General features: G+C 35.3%; 1 long non-coding RNA gene across 1 annotated transcript in view; it reads left to right on the top strand.

The window, feature by feature from the left end:
- The first annotated feature begins 2,531 nt into the window (after nt 1–2,531).
- LOC136036037 (uncharacterized) overlaps nt 2,532–21,771 on the top strand; it is a 35,492-nt gene continuing 16,252 nt past the window's right edge. Inside the window, exon 1 of the long non-coding RNA XR_010619611.1 lies at nt 2,532–2,628. This is a non-coding gene — a long non-coding RNA (uncharacterized LOC136036037). The remainder of the gene's footprint in view (nt 2,629–21,771) is intronic.

The following is a 21,771-nucleotide window of genomic DNA, read 5'->3' as shown; positions in this document are numbered from 1 at the left end:
TTTGTCCAAATATACTCCAACAGACATTGGGAGGTTAGAAGGGTAACTTTATGAGGGGGGGGGGAGGAAAACTTCAATCGTCTTTTCAAGTGCCGAATTGTAGATTTGACGTTACAATATGTGAAGGTACTCAACCTAATCAACAGCTATAATAGGTATTCGAGGGCGACTGCCAATTATGAAATGATTAGTATGTCACACACAGTCAGGGATTACTCAGATGTCACATTACATGTTGTATCACAGGAAGGGATTTATTTAAGCGCAGGGGATGAGGAACTATCCCTAACCTTAAAAGGCACACATTATATGAAAAATATACAAAATTTAGGAGAAACTACAAAACTCCAGAGGGTTGTGGATAAGTAGATCTACTTGAGCTGTGGCTGTGGTATCTCTTGCACCCGCAGCAAAATCTTGATTAGCCCCCCCCCTGTCTCCCAAACATTTTCAGGCCAAATTTTAACATTAAACATTAATATTAACTTAAGTTCATTAAACAACCACTCATTACTGGCCACCGACACTGCAATCGCTAATAATATTTGATAGGCATTGATATTTCTTTAGTTTTTACTTGCTAAGGGTAGGACATTTACACAATAAAAATAAGCCAGGGTTCGGTCCATATTGCAATGTTAAGAAGGAGTCGGCTATTAGGTATGGTTTAAAGCTGTTCGTATTAAAGGTACTGTATTTAAGAAGATGACGTTGCCGTATCTTATTAAATATACAAATAGACAATTAATATATTCAAACGATCAGTTCCTGTTTTTTAAACAGTTCTTACAAGAAGCGCTTAAGGGGGAATGGGATAGAAAACTTCCCGGCTATCTCTTCCATTTTTAGTATTTTGGCTTGTCTGGTGACAACAGGCGCATAAAGGCATTGGTTTTGGTTTCTAGCTTCTTTCTTCTTCTTTTATTCTGGGCTTTCTAAGTTAAGCTTTTTAGTGCAAATGCTATTTCAACTTTTCTAAGAAAACGGTGCAAGTTTAATAATTTTAGCACAAACTTGTAGAGGGTTTAAAGGAACAACTTGACATTCAATTTTTTTTTTCTTATTAACTTGAAAGATATTTTCATCAGTTTATTCGTTTCTTCTAAAAGTTGCCTGCTATTTCTTCTTTTTTTCTTTTGTTCTGGGCTTTTTAAGTTATGCTTTTTAGTGCAAATACTATTTCAACTTGTCTAAGAAAACGGTTCAAGTTTAATAATTTTAACACGAACTTGTAGAGGGTTTTGAAAGGAACAATTTGACCTTCAAGTTATTTTCCTAATTAACTTATAAAAGACAGTTCATCAGTTTATTCGTTTCTTCTATTGTTGCCATCAGTTTTACATTAAAATCCTAATTTGTTGCATATTTAGTTTCAATAGGCGGGCATAAATACCAGTCTCTAGGTAATAAATGGTCAGCGTTTCAACTTGTCTGGGCAGACATTACAAGTGAATGTTTCAACATATTAAGCCAATAAAAGTGCTCCATCAAATTAGGTTGCGGTCAAAGACTTTGAAAAACGAGAAAGACTTGTTGCTTTGCTGTTAAACAATACTTCGACTTTATTTTGCAATAGGATTGAGTGGATATACGAATTTGTTTTATTTAATATTTTTCATGGCATTAGCTTCATCAAATTCACTATTTCTGTAAAACCCTTAATTTATTCCTAATTAATATTTTTTGTGGATTGAATGATATAGGTTGTATCACTGTAGCACTTTTTGAATCTCTTTTTTCCGGTAAAGAAATTAAATATTAATCATTTACCTTTTTATGAAAAGTAGCAATTTTGAACAAAGATTTTATAAATTGGAAATGTCAGACTAATTATCGGTATTCAGACAAGTACCAAAAGCAAAAGCAAGAAACCAAAAGTTTTTCCTTATGCCATGCCTAAAGTTTTTTAAAAATACAAAAGCTTGGGAGACCATGACTTCCACAACATTTACTTGACTTGACCGAAACATCTCTTCAAGAAGAGACCGCAGCAGAACTCCAAAAACTGAAAGTCATAACTGTTGGTCGCAATTTAGAATCGGATTTTTAAGAAATTATCACTGGATGGTTAATCTGCCTGGATGATGGCTGGATGTTAGTAGTTTGTAATTTGGAAGGTTCTAATAGGGAAAAAGTTAGAAAATCTATTAGAGTCAAGTACTTCAGCCGGTTGTGAGCAATGGGATGTTGTTTGCCCTGTTCAGACGTGGAATTCTCTAGATATTATCTTATCATCTGAAGATTGAAATGTTTCTTAGGGCAGGAGAGAAGTTTTGGCAAATGGTAGATACTATGAAGGAATTTTGGCACTTGTAAGGAAGGGCGTATTTGATTTATTTCATAGGCTAGAAATTGAGTCTGAAAATTTATTATGGTTAATATTGTCACTTAAAAACGTTCACCATGTTGTGTTTGTTGATTATTTGCCTCCGAATAATAGATCTTACAGCCGTGTAGATAAATTGGAATTGATTAAATATGAAACACGGATGTATAAAAGAATGTACCTTTGCCGTAGTTTTGTTTTTCTAGGGGACTTCAATGCATATACTAGTGAAGAGGACGAGTTGCAGGTTGATGAACCCCTTATAAGTGAACCAGGTCAGAATGTCTGTTTGGAAAATGAATGTGAGCATTTTTGTCCTATTAGGAAAAGTAGGGATTGGTCCCGGGAAATAAATAGATGGAGAAGGAATTTATTAGAGCTGGTTGTATCCCAGTGTGAAGAGCAGTCTGGGTTGGGGAATGAATTTTTTTTGACGAGTGTTAGGGAGTGAGTGCTGGTAAAATGAGCGGATGGCTGAGATGAACGCATATGCTATTAAACAGTTGTGTAAGTTTCTTCGTTTAGGGATTAAAGATAGGGAATCATTTTTGAGGGGATAGCTTGTTACAGTTCTTAGGTTTTGAATTTTATTATGATTGGTATTTGTTGGTTAATATGATAAACCTTGGTGTGTTTCTTTTTTATTTCTTTTTTTTGTCTTTTGTTTTTATTTTTTCTTTTTCCTTTTTTGATATATATCATCTAAAGTTGTATTTTGTTCCTGAAATCTGTTTGCAGACTGTATTGTGTGTTGTTATGGCCCCTGGGCTTTTTGCAATAAACCTTATCTTATCACAAATACAAGAGAGAATAATGAGGAATTTTTTTTTCCCTCTTACGTTTGCAAGACCCTTTCATCTTCGGTTTGCACAATTAATTCTAACAGAATTAAAATTAGTTAAATTTGGTCTACTTACTTTTATTTTCAAAGAATGATGGTGATGATATGTGAAAAAATATAGTTTCGGATTCAATTTGCTTATACTTACGGCCAATTACACCATCTACTTGATTTTCATAAAAACCAAATTTCTAATATTACAAAATGATTATCCGTTATATTATTTATTAAATATTCCTCCCCCCAAAATTTCTGCACCCGCGGTAAGTGTTTCCTCTGTCTTCCCCTAAAATCACCTCTGTTCTAAAATAAAAAAAAACCAAGAAAGCTATTGGTTTGTTAGAACAACTCCAAAATCCAGCACATGTTTTTATATTTAATAAAAAAAAAGAAAAATATCAAACACGGGCATACGAATGGCACATTAACTACTATTTCATCTAAGCTATGAATGAAACAACAAATGCAAGAAAATTGTGGAATTTTTTATAGATTTCCCCCAAGAAATTGGAAGATGCTCTTTTGGGGCGGGGCTGGAATAGTTTCGAAAATTCCCAGAGTTGTTTTTCCAAAAAAAAAAAAAAATACAATTTAAAAAAAACGGCCTCTTCATTTAAACTTTTCTAACCAAACTAAGCTTTTCTTAAGTTTTCTAAAAAAATTGAAAAAAGATAAATTTACTGTTCACCCGATTTTGAAGAATACATTTTGACCCCCAAAGCACTAAATTTTTGTAAACTGGTACTATTATTCATCGCAATGCAAGGTCACTCAGCCTTATGCGGCAAAAACCAAGATCTGATTCTGAAATTTTATCAATAAAATCAGGATCCTGTTGTTACATAGTGTCCCATTTTTAGCTGCGAAGATTAAAATATTCCCTAAAAACAACTTTTTTAGGGAATCTTTTTATATCATCTTCTTTTAAAATGAGTCAAATCAAAGTCATTTTAAATATTCAATCCTTGTTTAATTTTCAAGCTTATTAATGTAAAGTCAGCTGGTTTAAATAAAACAAGAGCTAAGAGCTCATATGGCACTTGTGACGAGGCGAGAAGAGCTAAGAGCCAAGATATCATATGATATGAGCTCTAACAAAATTCTATGAATCAATAGATTGATTTAAAAAGGAAAATAAGAGGCTTAATGCCGGTCAAGATTTAAAATAAGAGCTCTGAGTCACAAAGTCCTTCTAAATATCAAAATTCATTAAGATCCGATCACCCACTCGTAAGTTATAAATACCTAATTTTTTCTAATTTTTCCTCTCCCTTTTGCCCCCCAGATGGTCGAATCTGGGAAAACGACTTTATCAAGTCAAAATGTGCAGCTCCCTGACACGCCTACCAATTTTCATACACGCCTACCTTCCTAGCACGTCCAGAAGCACCGAACTCGCCAAATCACTGAACCCCTCCCCCCAACTACCCCAAAGAGAGCGAATCCAGTACAATTCTGTCAATCACGTATCAAGGACATTTGTTTATTCTATCCACCAAGCTTCATCCCGATTCCTACACTCCAAGGGTTTTTCCAAGATTTTCCCCTCCAAATCCCCACAATGTCAAAAGATCTGGTCGGGATCGGGAGTTACGAGGTCCTTCTAAATATGAAGTTTCATGAAGATTCGATCACTCCTTCGTAAGTTAAAAATACGTCATTTTTCTTATTTTTCAGAATTACCCTCCCCCCCCGCAATTGAGTGGATCCGTTCCAATTATGTAAATCACGTATGCAAGACTTCTACTTATTTTTCCAACCAAGTTTCATCCCAATCCCTCCAATCTATGCGTTTCCCATCATTTTAGGTTTCCCCACCCCAAACTTCCCCCAATGTAACCAGATCCGGTCAGGATTTAAAATAAGAGCTTTGAGACACGATATCCCTCTAAAAACCAAATTTCATGATGATCCAATCACCCGTTCGTAAGTTAAAAATACCTCATTTTTTCTAATTTTTCAGAATTAGCCCCCCCCAACTACCCCAAAGAGAGCGGATCCGTTCTGGTTATGTCAATCATGTATCTAGGACTCGTGTTTTTTTTTCACCAAGTTTCATCACGATCCCTCCACTCTACGTGTTTTCCAATTTTTAGGTTTCTCCCTCCTAACTCCCCCCCCCAATGTCACCAGATCCGGTCGGGCTTAAAATAAGAGCTATGAGCCACGATATCCTTCTAAATATCAAATTTCATTGAGATCCGATCACCCGTTCGTAAGTTAAAAATACCTCATTTTTTTCAGAAATCCCCCCCCCCAACTATCCAGAAGAGAACGGATCCGTTCCGTTTATGTCAATCATCTATCTAGGACTTGTGTTTATTTTTCCCACCATGTTTCATCCCGATCCCTCCACTCTAAGTGTTTTCCAAGTTTTAGGTTTCCCCCTCCCAACTCCCCGCCCCCATCACCAGATCCGGTCGGGATTTAAAATAAGAGCTCTAAGACACGATATCCTTCTAAACATCAAATTTCATTGAGATCCGATCACCCGTTCGTAAGTTGAAAATACCTCATTTTTCTAATTTTTAAGAATTACTCCCCCCCCCTCCAACTACCCCAAAGAGAGCAAATCAGTTCCGATTATGTCAATCATGTATCTGGGACTTGCGCTTATTTTTCCCATCAAGTTTCATCCCGATCCCTCCACTCTAAGTGTTTTCCAAGATTTTAGGTTTCCCCCCTCCAACTCCCCCCAATGTCATCAGACCTAGTCGGGATTTAAAATAAGAGCTCTGAGACACAATATCATCCCAAACATCAAATTTCATTAAGATCCAATCACACGCTCATAAGTTAAAAATACTTCATTTTTTCTATTTTTCCGAATTAACCGGCCCCCACTCCCCCCACCCCCAGATGGTCAAATCGGGAAAACGACTACTTCTAATTTAATCTGGTCCGGTTCCTGATATGCTTGCCAAATTTCATCGTCCTAGCTTACCTGGAAGTGCCTAAAGTAGCAAAACCGGGACTTTAGGTTTTCCCCCTCCAACTCCCCCCAATATCATCAGATCCGGTCGGGATTTAAAATAAGAGCTCTGAGACACAATATCATTCCAAACATCAAATTTCATTAAGATTCAATCACCTGTTGATAAGTTAAAAATACTTCATTTTTTCTATTTTTTGCGAATTAACCGGACCCCCACTCCCCCCTAGATGGTCAAATCGAGAAAACGACTATTTCTAATTTAATCTAGTCCGGTCCCTGATACGCTTGCCAAATTTCATCGTCCTAGCTTACCTGGAAGTGCCTAAAGTAGCAAAACCGGGACCGACAGACAGACAGACCGACAGACCGACAGAATTGGCGACTGCTATATGTCACTTGGTTAATACCAAGTGCCATAAAAAGAGAATACTTAGTTGTAAGCAATGCTATCGCTCTGCTCGTTTGAAAGAGAGTTAGATGTGATTTCGGCGTTTCAAATGAATTTCGTTAGTTCAAAGACTAATAAGCAACTCTTATAAAAAGAAAATAATAAATTATGCCCGGAATAGTTTCCTAATCTACGGAATAGTTTCTGCTCGTTTTGATTATTTACTATTATACTTTATTTTCACTCAAAAAAGCTTTCATCAATTTAATTTCTGATTGTTTTTCATAAGCATGTCATTTTTCATGTTTTAATTTTCTGATTCGCATAACTATTTGCGTTGGAGGGCAACACTACAGCTATCATACTTGTTCAGTTTTATATCAAAAATCGGAAATGCTTCCGAGTATCGGATTTGTGAAACGGGGTAGAAAAGTCCCTGCTAAGTTTGTATAATTACTAGAAGTTATCTAAAAAGAAATCACTTTTTCCACAAAAATAACCTAGAAGGAAAAAGTAAACTTCTTGGGAACAATTTTGAATCGTAATTCTGCATAACATCAAATTACTTCTCTGAGGGTCGGAGAACAATATTCTATACTTCTTTAGATTTCTTGGAAATATTTCAGGGAGAGTTAATCACGAAATCCAAACGAAAGTCTTGGGTGGCTTTTTAAAATTTTTACCTGATGTTGAAAAATACCTTGCGGGAGGAGTATTTTTACAGAAAGTGCACTTTTTGGTATCATTGATCAATATAGAAAAAATGAAAAATTTAGCCCTTCTGTACAACATCCCCTTCTTAAACTCAGTCAAATCAAAAGCCACTGTTGCCATGTAAGGAAAAAGCCAGTCATTTCCTCGAAATGTCTATTTTTTTTCTAAGGTCAGTAAGTGTCTACATTTCACCTTATAGGATGAAAACAAAGAATGTCCAGAGTTTTCCCTTTAATGGTGAAAGGGGAATGGCGTTAGCTAGAAATCTAAGGAAGGGGCCCCGGGCGTGCCGTAATTTACATATATATATATATTGTTATACAAATACAAATGTATAATATTTTACATACACGAAGTAGTTTTAATAAATAATATTATAAATAAACTAAGCACTACAAATAAGATGAATACGAAATAACAATTACCGAGAGTCATAATTTCGACATTAGTTAGTAGTCGTTCATAATGTTTGCGGGCAGCAATTAGACCCTGTAGGATGAGGACCTTGAAGTATTTGAACACACCCGAGTCCTTGCCACCCATTACGTTGACCATTTCTTGAGTTAGTGTGAGCGGGACGTTGTGGAGGAAAATCCCCTGACATATTCGGAGTAATTTCTGTTCGTTTTAAATTTTAATGTCACCCCTTACTTTCAGTTAAAAAAACTTGTTTTTTTTTTTATTTAATCAGATCATAAAGCGGCGGAAAAGGACACAATTACATTCATGTGTTGAAAAGGACAATGAATTGATTTCACGCTAATATCAACGGATCTACATTTTCTATAAAATTGATAAATAGAAAAAAACTTTATGCCTATTTAATCGTGCTATTTGTTAGCATTCAAAAACTGTTTTATCTGAGTTAATTCATATTAAACACAAAGGAAATACAAAATCTTACAATGGCTGAAACAAATATGATTAAATATAATATACCTTCAAATGCCCTTTTCTTAAAATTTCTTAACTTTAACTTGAACAATTCGAAAAGGGGACGTGGATATTTTAAACTTGTTTAGTTTTTTTAGTTTTTTGACTTTCATTGAGATTCTAGGACTTTTAGGGAATGCTTCCCCATTCTATTCGAAAATAAGTCAAATATTTTCAGGCCAGTAACTTTTGATGGGTAACCTGATAGAACTTACATATTTGAAGTCAGCATAAAATTCTCATTCTTTTGATGTATCTATTGGTATCAAAATTCTGTTTTTTTAGAATTGCGTTTGCCACTGAGGTGGGTCGCTCCTTACTTACAGGTTGTTATTACGAACTGTTTAACAACACCACAGTTACTCGTCAAAGAAGGGTTTATCAAATACCACGTAACTGCGGAAATTACCATGGGCAGAATCCACCAGAATTTCGAAAAAACCCTGCAATAGCACAAAAATGACATAATCGAGACATTAAATTAAAATAGTGTGCTTAATTTTTTTGATTCTGCTCTAATCAGCCTTAGTGTTGATACCCGTCAATGAAATAAGTTTTAAAGACACCTTCCTCATTAGCAATGATTTGAGAATTAAACAAATTGTAAATTTAGTAAGATTATTTAGTATAAGCTCGGGACAGATTTTAAGTAGCAGCAATTTCTTTTGTTTTATTTATTTTTATGGCTCTTGGTCTTAACCAAGTGACATACAGCAATCGTAAATTTTGTCGGTGCGTCAGTTGGTCCCGGTTTTGCTACTTTAGACACTTCCAGGTAAGCTAGGACGATGAAATTTGGCGGGCATATCAGGGACCGGACCAGATTAAATTAAAAATAGTCGTTTTCCCGATTTGACCATCTGAGGGGGAGTGAGATCGGTTGATCAGATCATAATGAAATTTGATGTTTGGAGGGATATCCTGTCTTAAAGCTGTTATTAAAATCCTGACCGGATCTGGTGACATTAAGAGGGGGGAGTTGAAAGGGGAAACCTAAAATCTTGCTAAACACTTAGAGTGGAGGGATCGGGATGAAACTTGGTGGGAAAAATAAGCGAAAGTCCTAGATACATGATTGACATAGCCGGAACGGGTCCACTCTCTTTGGGGTAGCTGGGGGGGGTAATTAATTTCTTATGAGGTATTATTTAACTTACAAACGAACGATCGGATCTCAATGAAATTTGATATTTAGAAGTATATCATGTCTCAAAGCTCTTATTTTAAATCAGGGTTCGGGATGAAACTTGGTGGGAAAAATAAGCAGAAGTCTTAGATACGTGATTGACATAGTTGGAACAGATCCGCTCTATTGGGAGGGGGGAAGGAGGTAATTCTGAAAAATTTGTAGAAATTCAAGCTCTCTCCAGACAACCTTTCCCTAGGAGTTGCGGAAGGTCGTTTTATCTCCAAAAGCCTTTCAGCTATGCTGAACAAAATGGCTGTCTCAAAATTTAGATAAAACAACTTTTAGGAAAGATTGGGGATGGGAGTGAAAGGGGGTCTAGTTGCACTCCATTTTTGGCAACTTAAAAAAAAACATTAGAGCTTTCAATTTCCATTTGAATGAGCCCTTTCCCTGTATTCTAGGACTATTGTTTCGATGCGATCACCTCTGGGAAAAAAACAACAAAAAAATAAACTATAAAACACAAATCTGTGATCTTTTTTTGATAAAAAGAATATAAAATTCTACATTTTTACAGATGGCAGCTAGATGCTTCTACAATAGAGTTCTCGACTACACTGAATCTGATGATTTGATTTTCATTAAGATCTTTTAACATTTAGGGTAGTCCTGTTTGAAAATCACAAAATTTTTCTCATGCGCGTAGCTTTAGATGGGTATCGTTAAACTTTATAAATTTATATATTTGGAATCAGCATAACAAGCCGATTCTTTTAAAATGGTTACTGGGAAATGTAGAGACGTTTTCAGGGGGATTTTTCCGGTTTTGGGGTGGGATTGAGGGGAAGGTGCTATTTGGGAGGATCTTTCTTTGGAGGAATATGTCATGGGGGAAGAGATATTCAATGAAAAGGACGCAGGATTTTCTAGCATTATTATCAAAAAAACAATGGAAAAATAAACATGAAAAAGATTTTTCAATTGAAAGTAAGGAGTAACATTAAAACTTGAAACGAACAGAGATTATTACGCATATGAGGGGTTCTAAAAATACTTTGGCAAAAAATACAAGATTCCACATTTTTGTAGATAGGAGCTTGGAACTAGTACAGTAGAATCATTTTTTGTTAAAAGTTGTTGTTTTTTGCTCTTTTTTTAAACCACGTCTTTCGTGTAAAATTATATACAAAACTGCCATTATTTTCTTTGGGCTTTTTTTAGGTCTTTCGATATTTCTTTAGTTTTTACTTGCTAAGGGTAGGACATTTACACAATAAAAATAAGCCAGGGTTCGGTCCATATTGCAATGTTAAGAAGGAGTCGGCTATTAGGTATGGTTTAAAGCTGTTCATATTAAAGGTACTGTATTTAAGAAGATGACGTTGCCGTATCTTATTAAATATACAAATAGACAATTAATATATTCAAACGATCAGTTCCTGTTTTTTAAACAGTTCTTACAAGAAGCGCTTAAGGGGGAATGGGATAGAAAACTTCCCGGCTATCTCTTCCATTTTTAGTATTTTGGCTTGTCTGGTGACAACAGGCGCATAAAGGCATTGGTTTTGGTTTCTAGCTTCTTTCTTCTTCTTTTATTCTGGGCTTTCTAAGTTAAGCTTTTTAGTGCAAATGCTATTTCAACTTTTCTAAGAAAACGGTGTAAGTTTAATAATTTTAGCACAAACTTGTAGAGGGTTTAAAGGAACAACTTGACATTCAATTTTTTTTTTCTTATTAACTTGAAAGATATTTTCATCAGTTTATTCGTTTCTTCTAAAAGTTGCCTGCTATTTCTTCTTTTTTTCTTTTGTTCTGGGCTTTTTAAGTTATACTTTTTAGTGCAAATACTATTTCAACTTGTCTAAGAAAACGGTTCAAGTTTAATAATTTTAACACGAACTTGTAGAGGGTTTTGAAAGGAACAATTTGACCTTCAAGTTATTTTCCTAATTAACTTATAAAAGACAGTTCATCAGTTTATTCGTTTCTTCTATTGTTGCCATCAGTTTTACATTAAAATCCTAAACTGTTGCATATTTAGTTTCAATAGGCGGGCATAAATACCAGTCTCTAGGTAATAAATGGTCAGCGTTTCAACTTGTCTGGGCAGACATTACAAGTGAATGTTTCAACACATTAAGCCAATAAAAGTGCTCCATCAAATTAGGTTGCGGTCAAAGACTTTGAAAAACGAGAAAGACTTGTTGCTTTGCTGTTAAACAACTGTATGTAAATACTGGTCAAGGTTTGTAACTTGCAGCCCCTCCCTCAGGCACTATGGGGGAGTAAGTCATCCCAAAGACATGGTTATTATGGTTTCCGACTATGCGGAAGAAAATGGCTATCTCAATTTTGATCTGTTGACTTTGGGAAAAAATGAGCGTGGGAGGGGGCCTAGATACCCTCCAATTCTTTTGTTTACTTAAAAGGGAACTAGAACTTTTCATTTCCGCTAGAATGAGCCCTCTTGCGAAATTCTCGGACCACTTGGTCGATACGATGACCCCTGGGAAACAAACAAACAAACAAATAAACACGCACCCGTCATCTGTCTTCTGGCAAAAAATACGAAATTCCACATTTTTATAGATAGGAGCTTTACATTTTTGCTGTTTGGGTCTCTAATACGCTGAATGTGATGGTATTTGTGAATGTGATTTTCGTTAAGATTCTATGACTTTTAGGGGGTGCTTTCCCCTATTTTCCAAAATAAGGCAAATTTTTTCAGGCTCGTAACTTTTGATGACAAAGACTAAATTTGATGAAACTTATATATTTAAAATCAGCAAGAAAATCCAATCCTTTTGATGTATCTCTTAGCACCAAAATTCCGTTTTTTAGAGTTTCGTTTACTAATGAGCTGGGTCGCTCTTTACTGTTTATGGGTTACCACGAACGGTTTGAACAAGTATTGTGGAGTAACATCAGTATTAATAGTAGAAGTAGCATAGATATGTTGTCTTATGCCCCATTGTATGAGAAGGATGTTATACCTCTTTTGATGCCCTGGAAGTTATGGCTTGATACGGTAAACTGTTACAAGGATATTACTGATATGCCCTTTTGACAATGTGTATGTACAGACTATATTTTGATTTAGTTAAACTTTTCCCAGAACATTTCCTTAAATTTTAGCTTTAATATCGACATCCTTTGCAGTACTTACTTTAGAGGCAGTAATTGTAGTGGTAGTAATTTCAGTAATTGTACTGGTAGTAATATCACACAAATAGTACATTTTTGGTCAGTTGGTTATCCCCCATAACATTATGTGAAAGTTCTAGATTAATAAATTCAGTTATTCCAACTTCATCGCTTTTGACACCCCATGTGTATATAATGTGTTTTAATTTAGTTCAACAATTCCCCCTAAATTCTCTGAAAGATTTACCTGAATGTCCATCATCTTCTTGGACATTTAGAGTCAAACGCACCGACTTTTCTCAATTGCAAAACAACTATACATGAACATGTGCCTAATTGTGAAGCCCTATAATTTTCTTTGGGGGGATGACTGTGTTGGGAGATGGATAGCCCAGAAGACAAATTTACAAAACACTTTCAACATTACCCTCTTTTCAACAACATTAAATTAAATGGCTACCTAAAACTTTTGGTTGGATGATTGGGGAATTAACTGGCGTAAGAGGGGGTAATGGTTTACCTCCAGTCACTTTTGTGTCTTGATAGAGCCACATAAAAACAAAACTAAGGCTCTCGATTTTCCAATCGAATGAGCACTCTCCAAAGTTTCTACGATCAACTCCTCTAAAAAAAAACTTCCAATATGCTGATAGTTGGAAACCCGCAAGTTGGAAACCTTGGCCTTGGAGCTTGGGAATTTGTCAACTCCTTAGTTGAAGTTATTTGACTTTTGGACTATTTTGAACAAATGGCTATATTAAAATTTTTACCGGATGCATTAGGTAAAAATACCGCAATGGGGGGGGGGGGCTTGTTATCGTTGAATTTCTTTCCTCTTAAAAAAAACAAAACTTTTTATTTCCAGTCGAAAGAGCCCCTTCCAAAGTCTACGCTCCCATCATTTCCGTAAAACCATTGTAACCAATGTAACCAATGTTGCCCATGTAACCAATGGGCAACTAGCACAAATTACAGTCATTGTCCGAAGAGTTGGAAGGGGCTATCAAGCCATAGCTATTCAAGTACCTTTCCGAACAAAATGAATATCTCACAATTTCTGTAAGAAGAATTAGGAGTGAGTTGAGGGGGGGAGTGTACTGGTTACCCTGTGATCACTTTTGACGCTTAAATAGAGAACTAAAACTTTGAATTTCAAATTAAATAAGCCTTTTCTAAAGTCCAGAACGAACACAAAACAAAACAATACATAATTATATCAAAGAACAATATTTCTTTGATGCATTAGCAAAACAAAACAACAGAAGGACAAGGGCATCGTTTGGGAGGAACTTAACCCTTGATTTTTTGGATGTCCTCTTGCACTTATCCTCCCTATACACAACCTCTTTTGCCCAAATCCATCCGATCAAAATTTTGACATTCCCAGTTTGTTCGAAATTATTCAAAGATCAGATAACAAAAACTTTGGGTTCATCATAATCACTCACCCCCAAATCCTGAGTCTCGGTTGTAAATTACACCCTGATTGCAAATAAAGCTTGAGAAATGGTCGTATAAGCCTCGGAGGGGATTCAGATGATAGACGTTGAAAGTTCCAATTCCCTTTTTAAGAGTAAAAAGTGATTCGATGGCAACTAGCCCCCTCCCAACCAACTTTCTTTGCCCCAAAAATGTCCAATCGAATTTGTTTTACGGAGCCAGTCTATTCAAAATAGGCTAGATCATTTAAAAAAGACTCCATGGACAACACATCCCACCTGAATCTGGGAGCAAGTACTTTAAATTATGCCCTGAGGGCATATAAAGATTTTTTGGAAGGTATGGTAGCATAAACTTTGGAGGGAGCACATTTGATTGTAAATCAAAATTTCTATTGTCCCAATTAAAAGTCAAAAGTGACCCGATGGCAATTTGCCCGACCCCTACACCAACCTTCTTTTCGCCAAATTCGTCTGATCGAGTATTTTACTCGAAGCAATTTTATCCAAAATTGACCAAAAATCATATAAGAAAAACTCCAGGGATAACACAGCCCCCCTCCACAGAACCAGGGGCCAAGAGTTATAAGTTATGCCTCCGTGGCATATAATGCTCTTATTGAGGTGATTTTAGTATAAACTTGGGAGGGGGCCCATTTGACTATAAATCGGAGTTTTATTGCCTTTCTTAGGAGTCAAAACTGATTGAAGGGCAACTAGCCCCCCAAAGCCCCTTTTCCCCCATATTCATCTGGGCAAAATTTGTGATATATATTTCATTCAAAATAGTTTAGAGTTTCAAATTCCAAGAGCCCGGGGGGAAGTGTTTTAGGTTTTTCCCCGGGGGCAGATAAAGCCTTGTGTAAGATGTGGTCATATAAACATCAGATGTTGCTCATTTGATTGGAATTTGAAATTTGTATTTAACTTTTTAAGAGTCATCAAAGTGATCGGCGGGCATACATGCCCCTTCCTCCACACCACCACCCTCTTTTCCCCATATGTATTCAATCAAAATTTGAGATAGTTCTTTCGTTTAAAACAGTCCAGCGACTTGTAAGTTATACCTCCGGGGCAAATAAGGTTCTTATTGAAGGGATGGTGGTGTAAGCTATGGAGGGCACCCATTCGCTTGGAAATTGGGATTTTATTGTCCTTTTTAAGAGTGAAAAGTTATCGGAAGGGAAATAGCCCCCCCCCCCAAGCCCCTTTCCTCAAAAATTCATCTGATCAAAATTTGTGATATAGATTTCATTCAAAATAGTTTAAAATGTAAATATCAAAATATAAGGGGTCAAAAAACTCCTTAGAGCCCGGGGGAAGTGTTTTAAGTTTTGTCCCGTGGGCAGATAAGGTTTTTTGTAAGGTGTGGTCATATAAACATCAGATGTTGCTCATTTGATTGGAAATTGAAATTTCTAAGAGTCATCAAAAGTGATCGGCGGGTATTCATGCCCCAGCCCCACAATCACCCTCTTTTCCCCAAATGCATCCAATCAAAATTTTGAGATAGCCATTTCAATTAATTCGCTCCCACGACCAGATGACAAAACTTCGGGATCAAAATACACCCCCCCCCAAACCCAGGGGAAGGCTTGTAACTTATGCCCTGCGCGCATATAAAGTTTCTAGGGAAAAGTTGGTCACATAAACTTCGGAGGGGGCTCATTCGATTAGATATTGGGAGCTATAGAGTCGTTTCTAGGAGTTAAAAGTGATCAAGGGCAAAGATCTTCCACGCCCTCTTTTTCGCAAATGCATATGACACAAATTTTAATCTTAGTTCAAGGATTAAATACAATTAACTTCGGGGTGTAAAAACTCCACAGAGTCCAGGATCGAGTGTTGTAAGTTAGTCCCTGAGGTATATATGGTTTTTACGGAAAGGCTGCTCGTATAAACATCGGAAGGGATACATTTAATTGTAAATTATAAGTTCTAGTTCAGTTTTTAAAAGACAAAAGAGGTCGGAGGTCAACTAGCCTACACCCTTTTTCCCCAAACCTATCTAATAAAAATCCTGAGATTTTTTTGATCTAATTTAAAAATAAATCTGAAAAAAATGCGTTTCAAAGAAAAGTTAAGGTCATCTTAAACTTACGATCAGCAGATACAAATGTCTGTTAAAATTCAAACTAGAAACGACAAGAAATTACTATTAAAGAATAAATGAAACCAAAAGCGAATAGAAATCAAATTTACAATCACAGCAAACGAACGTACAATAGGCACTATTATAGATGAATACTTGAATCTGAAAACGAGTGAAACTTAAATTCAATATGCAAATCAAGCTTGAAAAGAACAAAAATCAATAAACAAGAGGTTGGGTTTTGCCTCCTTCGCTCATTGTAAAAGTTCAAAACCTACTGCGTCATTGGCGCTTTAATGAGAACGAATTATATCGCAAATTTTTTCTTTTTACTTATTACAACATTGAAAATAAACATAGAAATTAAAGTAGAATTAAATTTTGAAGTGATAAACTTTCAGCAATTAGTATCATAATATATGAAATATTCGGTTTAATTTTATTAATTCTTTCTAAGACTGTTCAAGATAAATATAGTTTCACTACAAACAAGAATTTCGGATACTACCCCCTTCCTTAACTGTAAAGTTAAAAGCCTACCCCGTCATTGGCGCTTCACTGATAACGAATAATATGACAAATATTTTTTGTTCTGGTTATTACAGCATTTAAAATGAAAATAAAAATTACAGCAAAATAAACCTTAAACTGATTATCATTCATTCATGAACTGATATCATTACATCTCATACACATTCTGATTTTATTTGTAGTCTCTAAGACAGTTCAAGAAACACATAACTTTCTGTAAAGCGTCAACGACGCAGTAGGTTTTAGACTTTACAGCAGCAAACAAACACAAAGTAGAAACACTAGGAGAAATCTTTTCAAGACAGTAGAAATCAAATCTGTGGATATTTCGGCCCTATGTCCAAGGGCCGTCTTCAGCCCAATACGAGAAAGAAAAAAAAATATGTATGTATAAATAAAGTTACATTAAAATGCAAGAATTAAAACTAATATTGTTTTTAAAAAAAACTTTTGTAAAACATCCTTAGCATCCTTACTTCAACGAAGTTCAACAACTGACAAACCGACAAATGCAATGAACTATGATGATAGATTCACTCAAACAAAATAGAACAAAATGATTAAATGCAAGTTCTCAAAGCCAAACTTGCGTTTTTGGCAACTTGCCTCAAAGGTCGTTTTGTAACTGGTTCAATACTATTATAAATCGGTTTAGTAAAATATTTTGTTAGATCATCTTTAATTAAATTTGAGTATAAATAATTTAGTGAGTATTCCCCAAACTCTCTGTTCAAAGAAATATTTTTATTTTTTTTTAGATTAATTTCGATTGATTCCCGAACCCACCTGTTTTACCCCCAAATGATTACTGATGAGAGAACATTTTTCAAAAAGTATCGTGTGGGAGGTATTACTAAATATATGCCAACCTAAAGCAGAATCAAAGGAGTTGTTGGAACTATTTGAAATTAATGCCTTGTCCATGTCTTTTTGATGCTAGTGCAGCCGTTTTTCTAGATTTTGATGGGTCCTGCCAACATAGTAATTTCCACAGTCACAAGGTATTTGATAGACTCTCTCTGGGCAAACGTTATAGTAGAATATAATACTTTTATTCATTTACAAGATACATATTCAAACAGTTCGTGGTAACTAACTGTAGTAAGGAGCGACCCGGCTCAATAGTAACCAAAACTCTAAAAACGGAGTTTTGATATAAATGGTTACATCAAAAGAATCGCATTTTAATGCTGATTTTAAATATATAAGTTTCATCAAGATTAGTTCAAAAGTTACGAGCCTGAGAAAATGTGCCTTATTTTAGAAAATAGGGGGAAATACCCTTTAAAAGTCATAGAATCTTAACAAAACACACCATCAGATTCAGCGTATCCAAGAACCCTAATGAAAGAGTTTCAAGCCCTATATATATATATATAGCACCCCCTATATATATATATATATATATATATATATATATATATATATATATATATATATATATATATATAAATGTGTGTGTGTGTGTGGATTAGGATATGTTAGGTTAAATTTGGTTCTAAATATAAGAAACAGGTTAAAAACCCCACCTAAGCTAGCCTAACCCAACTTAAACTCGCCTCACCTATCGAAACCTAATCTATTCTAACCTTATCTGCCATCATCAAATCTTGCACTATATTGAAAAAGTTGACTGGCAACTAGACTAATTCCAAGGAGAAAAAAGCTTTATCGAACATTCACCGGTGATTTTCGAAATTCACCAATATGCGGACAATCACTGTAAAATTTTGTTACAAATGATAAAGAATTATATCGCACCTGAATCAAAATTCTAACATATTTAAGTGTTAAATTTAACTTGAAATAATACTATCCATCAACATTTTTCTATAGTGAAATTATAGTTTTATTATAGTTTTATTGAAATTATAGTTTTATTGATTTATAAGTTTCTATACTGACACCCTAGTGACTAAATCTCTCAAAGTGTGCCCTAGCAGAGAAAGTTTTTTATGGAAAGTCATACTTTTGCAGTACAGCAAGTTCTCGAAATGGTTTCACACCTGTTTAGGGATTAAATAAAAAAAAAAACTAGTTTTTTTAACTGAAAGTAAAGAGCGACATTAAAAATTAAAACGACCAGAAATTAATCCGTATATGAAATGGGTTGTCCCCTCCGCAATCCCTCGCTCTTTATAAAAGACAAACAAAGAATTAAAACACTTTCAAACTTCTAAATTAAAAAATAACACTTTAATTTGTACTGTTTTTAACATTCTCACTTCAAAGATCACTCACTCAAAAAAAGGATCGGTTCATATCAACTATTTGGTCATCATTCTCTTTCTCCTCCACATCTACTTCATCTTCATCCTCTTCCGCGGCCCCGTTCTTGGCGGTACCTAGATTATGAAGATACTCGCATGACATAGACTCCTTTTGGTATTACATAAAAAAAACTAGTTTTTTTAACTGAAAGTAAGGAGCGACATTAAAACTTAAAACGAACAGAAATTACTCCGTATATGAAATGGGTTGTCCCCTCCGCAATCCCTCGCTCTTTACGCTATAGCTTGTAATCATTTTAAAAAACAGAATTGTGGCAAAGAGACAAACTTTAGCGTAAAGAGCGAGGGATTGCAGAGGGGACAACCCATTTCATATACGGAGTAATTTCTGTTCGTTTTAAGTTTTAATGTCGCTCCTTACTTTCAGTTAAAAAAACTAGTTTTTTTTATGTAATTTCAGAACGTTTTTGAAATAATGCATGTTTGATTTTGGTTCTCCACACATATATTATTAAAATGAAATTTGCATATTAATTCCTTTTTTGGCAAAATGGCTTTCTCTTAGTTTTGATCAGACGATTTTGAGAGATAAAGGGTTGGGAAAAAGGCCTAGTTGACCTGCAATTTTTCGGTTACATAAAAAGGCAACTATAAATTTTAATTTTTAACGAATGTTTTTATTAGTAAAAAATATACTTAACTTAAGAATTAACTTACGTAACAAACTTTTATATTCTTAAATTTTTATTATGTATATGAGGGGGTTCGTACCTTCGTTAATACCTCGCTCTTTACACTAAATCGTAAGTTTTGTCCCAATTCTTTAAGAATGACCCCTGAATCAGAAAGGCCGTAGAATAAATAGTTGAAATTACTAAAAACACTATTAAACAGTTCGTGGTAACGAAATTGTAGTAAGGAGCGACCCGGCTCAATAGTAACCAAAACTCTAAAAAATGGAATTTTGATACCAATAGCTATATCAAAAGAATCGCATTTTAATGCTGGTTTTAAATATATAAGTTTCATCAAGTTTAGTCTTACCCATCAAAAGTTACGAGCCTGAGAAAATTTGCGTTATTTTAGAAAATAGGGGGAAACACCCCCTAAAAGTCATAGAATCTTAACGAAAATCACACCATCAGATTCAGCGTATCAGAGAACCCTATTGTAGAAGTTTCGAGCTCCTATCTACAAAAATGTGGAATTTTGCATTTTTTGCCAGAAGGCAGATCACGGATGCGTGTTTATTTGTTTTTTTTTTTTTTTTTTTTTTTTTTTTTTTTTTTTTTTTTTTTTTTTTTCCCAGGGGTGATCGTATCGACCCAGTTGTCCTGGAATGTTACAAGAGGGCTCATTCTAACGGAAATGAAAAGTTCTAGTGCCCTTTTTAAGTGACCAAAAAAATTGGAGGGCACCGAGGCCCCCTCCCACGCTAATTATTTTCCCAAAGTCAACGGATCAAAATTCTGAGATAGAAAATAGGGGGAAACACCCCCTAAAAGTCATAGAATCTTAACGAAAATCACACCATCAGATTCAGCGTATCAGAGAACCCTATTGTAGAAGTTTCGAGCTCCTATATACAAAAACGTGGAATTTTGCATTTTTTGCCAGAAGGCAGATCACGGATGCGTGTTTATTTGTTTTTTTGTTTTTTTTTTTTTTTCCCAGGGGTGATCGTATCGACCCAGTTGTCCTAGAATGTTGCAAGAGGGCTCATTCTAACGGAAAAGAAAAGTTCTAGTGCCCTTTTTAAGTGACCAAAAAAATTGGAGGGCACCTAGGCCCCCTCCCACGCTAATTATTTTCCCAAAGTCAACGGATCAAAATTCTGAGATAGCCATACTATTCAGCGTAGTCGACTATGTCTACTATAACCTTATAACTATGTCTTAGGGGACGACTTACTCCCCCACAGTCCCCGTGGGAGGGGCAACAAGTTACAAACTTTGACCTGTGCTTACATATAGTAATGGTTATTGGGAAGTATACAGGCGTTTTCAGGAAGATTTTTTTGGTTTGGGGGAGGGGTTGAGAAGAGGGGGATATGCTGGGGGAACTTTCCTTCGAGAATTTGTAATGGGAGAAGAAAATTTCCATGAAGGGAGAGCAGGATTTACTAGCATTATTAAAAAAAAAAAAAACAATTAAAAAATAAAAGTGAAAAAGCTTTTTCAGCTGGAAGTAAGGAACAGCAATAAAACTTAAAAAAACAGAAATTATTACCCATATGAGGGGCTCACCTCCTTCTAATACCTCGCTCTTTACGCTAAAGTATTTTCGGTAATTTCAACTACTTATTCTACGGCTTTTGTGATTCAGGGGGTCATTCTTAATGAATTGGGATAAAATTTTAGCTTTAGTGTCAAGAGCGAGGTACTGACGATGGGGCGAATCCCCTCATATATGTAATAAAAACATGAGAATACAAAAGTTCTTTACGTAAGCTAATTTATAAGTTACGTAAATCTTTTACCAATAAAAAGATTCGTAAAAAATTAAAAGTTCTAGTTGCCTTTTTAGTTAACCAAAAAATCGGAGGGCAACTAGGCTTCGCCCCCGCTCTTTTTTTCTCAAAATCATTCGATCAAAATTATGAGAAAGCCATTTAGCCCCCCCCAAAAAAATATGCAAATTTCGTTTTGATTATTCCTCTGCGGAGAGCCAAAATCAAAACATGCATTGATTCAAAAACGTTCAGAAATTAAATAAAAAAACCGAGTTTTTTTAACTGAAAGTAAGGAGCGACATTAAAACTCAAAACGCACAGAAATTACTTCGTATATGAAAGAGGCTGCTTCTTCATCAACGCCCCACTCTTTACGCTAAAGTTTTTTACTGTTTTAAAAAGAAGAATTGAGAGAAAGACTGTTTTGTGTATGGCATATATTAACGGCCTATATGATGGCTGAATTTTTGTGCTCGGAACAGGATGTGTTAGGGGGGGGGGGGGGGAGTTACGTGGTAAGATCTTTCCATGGAGGAATTTAGTATAAGGGAAGAGATTCTTCATGAAGAGGGAGCAGGATTTTCTAGCATTATTTGAAAAAAAAATGAAAAAATAT

This window comes from Artemia franciscana, chromosome 15 (assembly GCF_032884065.1).
Source record: "Artemia franciscana chromosome 15, ASM3288406v1, whole genome shotgun sequence".
Classification (NCBI taxonomy): Eukaryota; Metazoa; Arthropoda; class Branchiopoda; order Anostraca; family Artemiidae; genus Artemia; species Artemia franciscana.
Note: the sequence above shows the minus strand (reverse complement) of the source record. Positions and strands in the feature narration are given on the sequence as shown.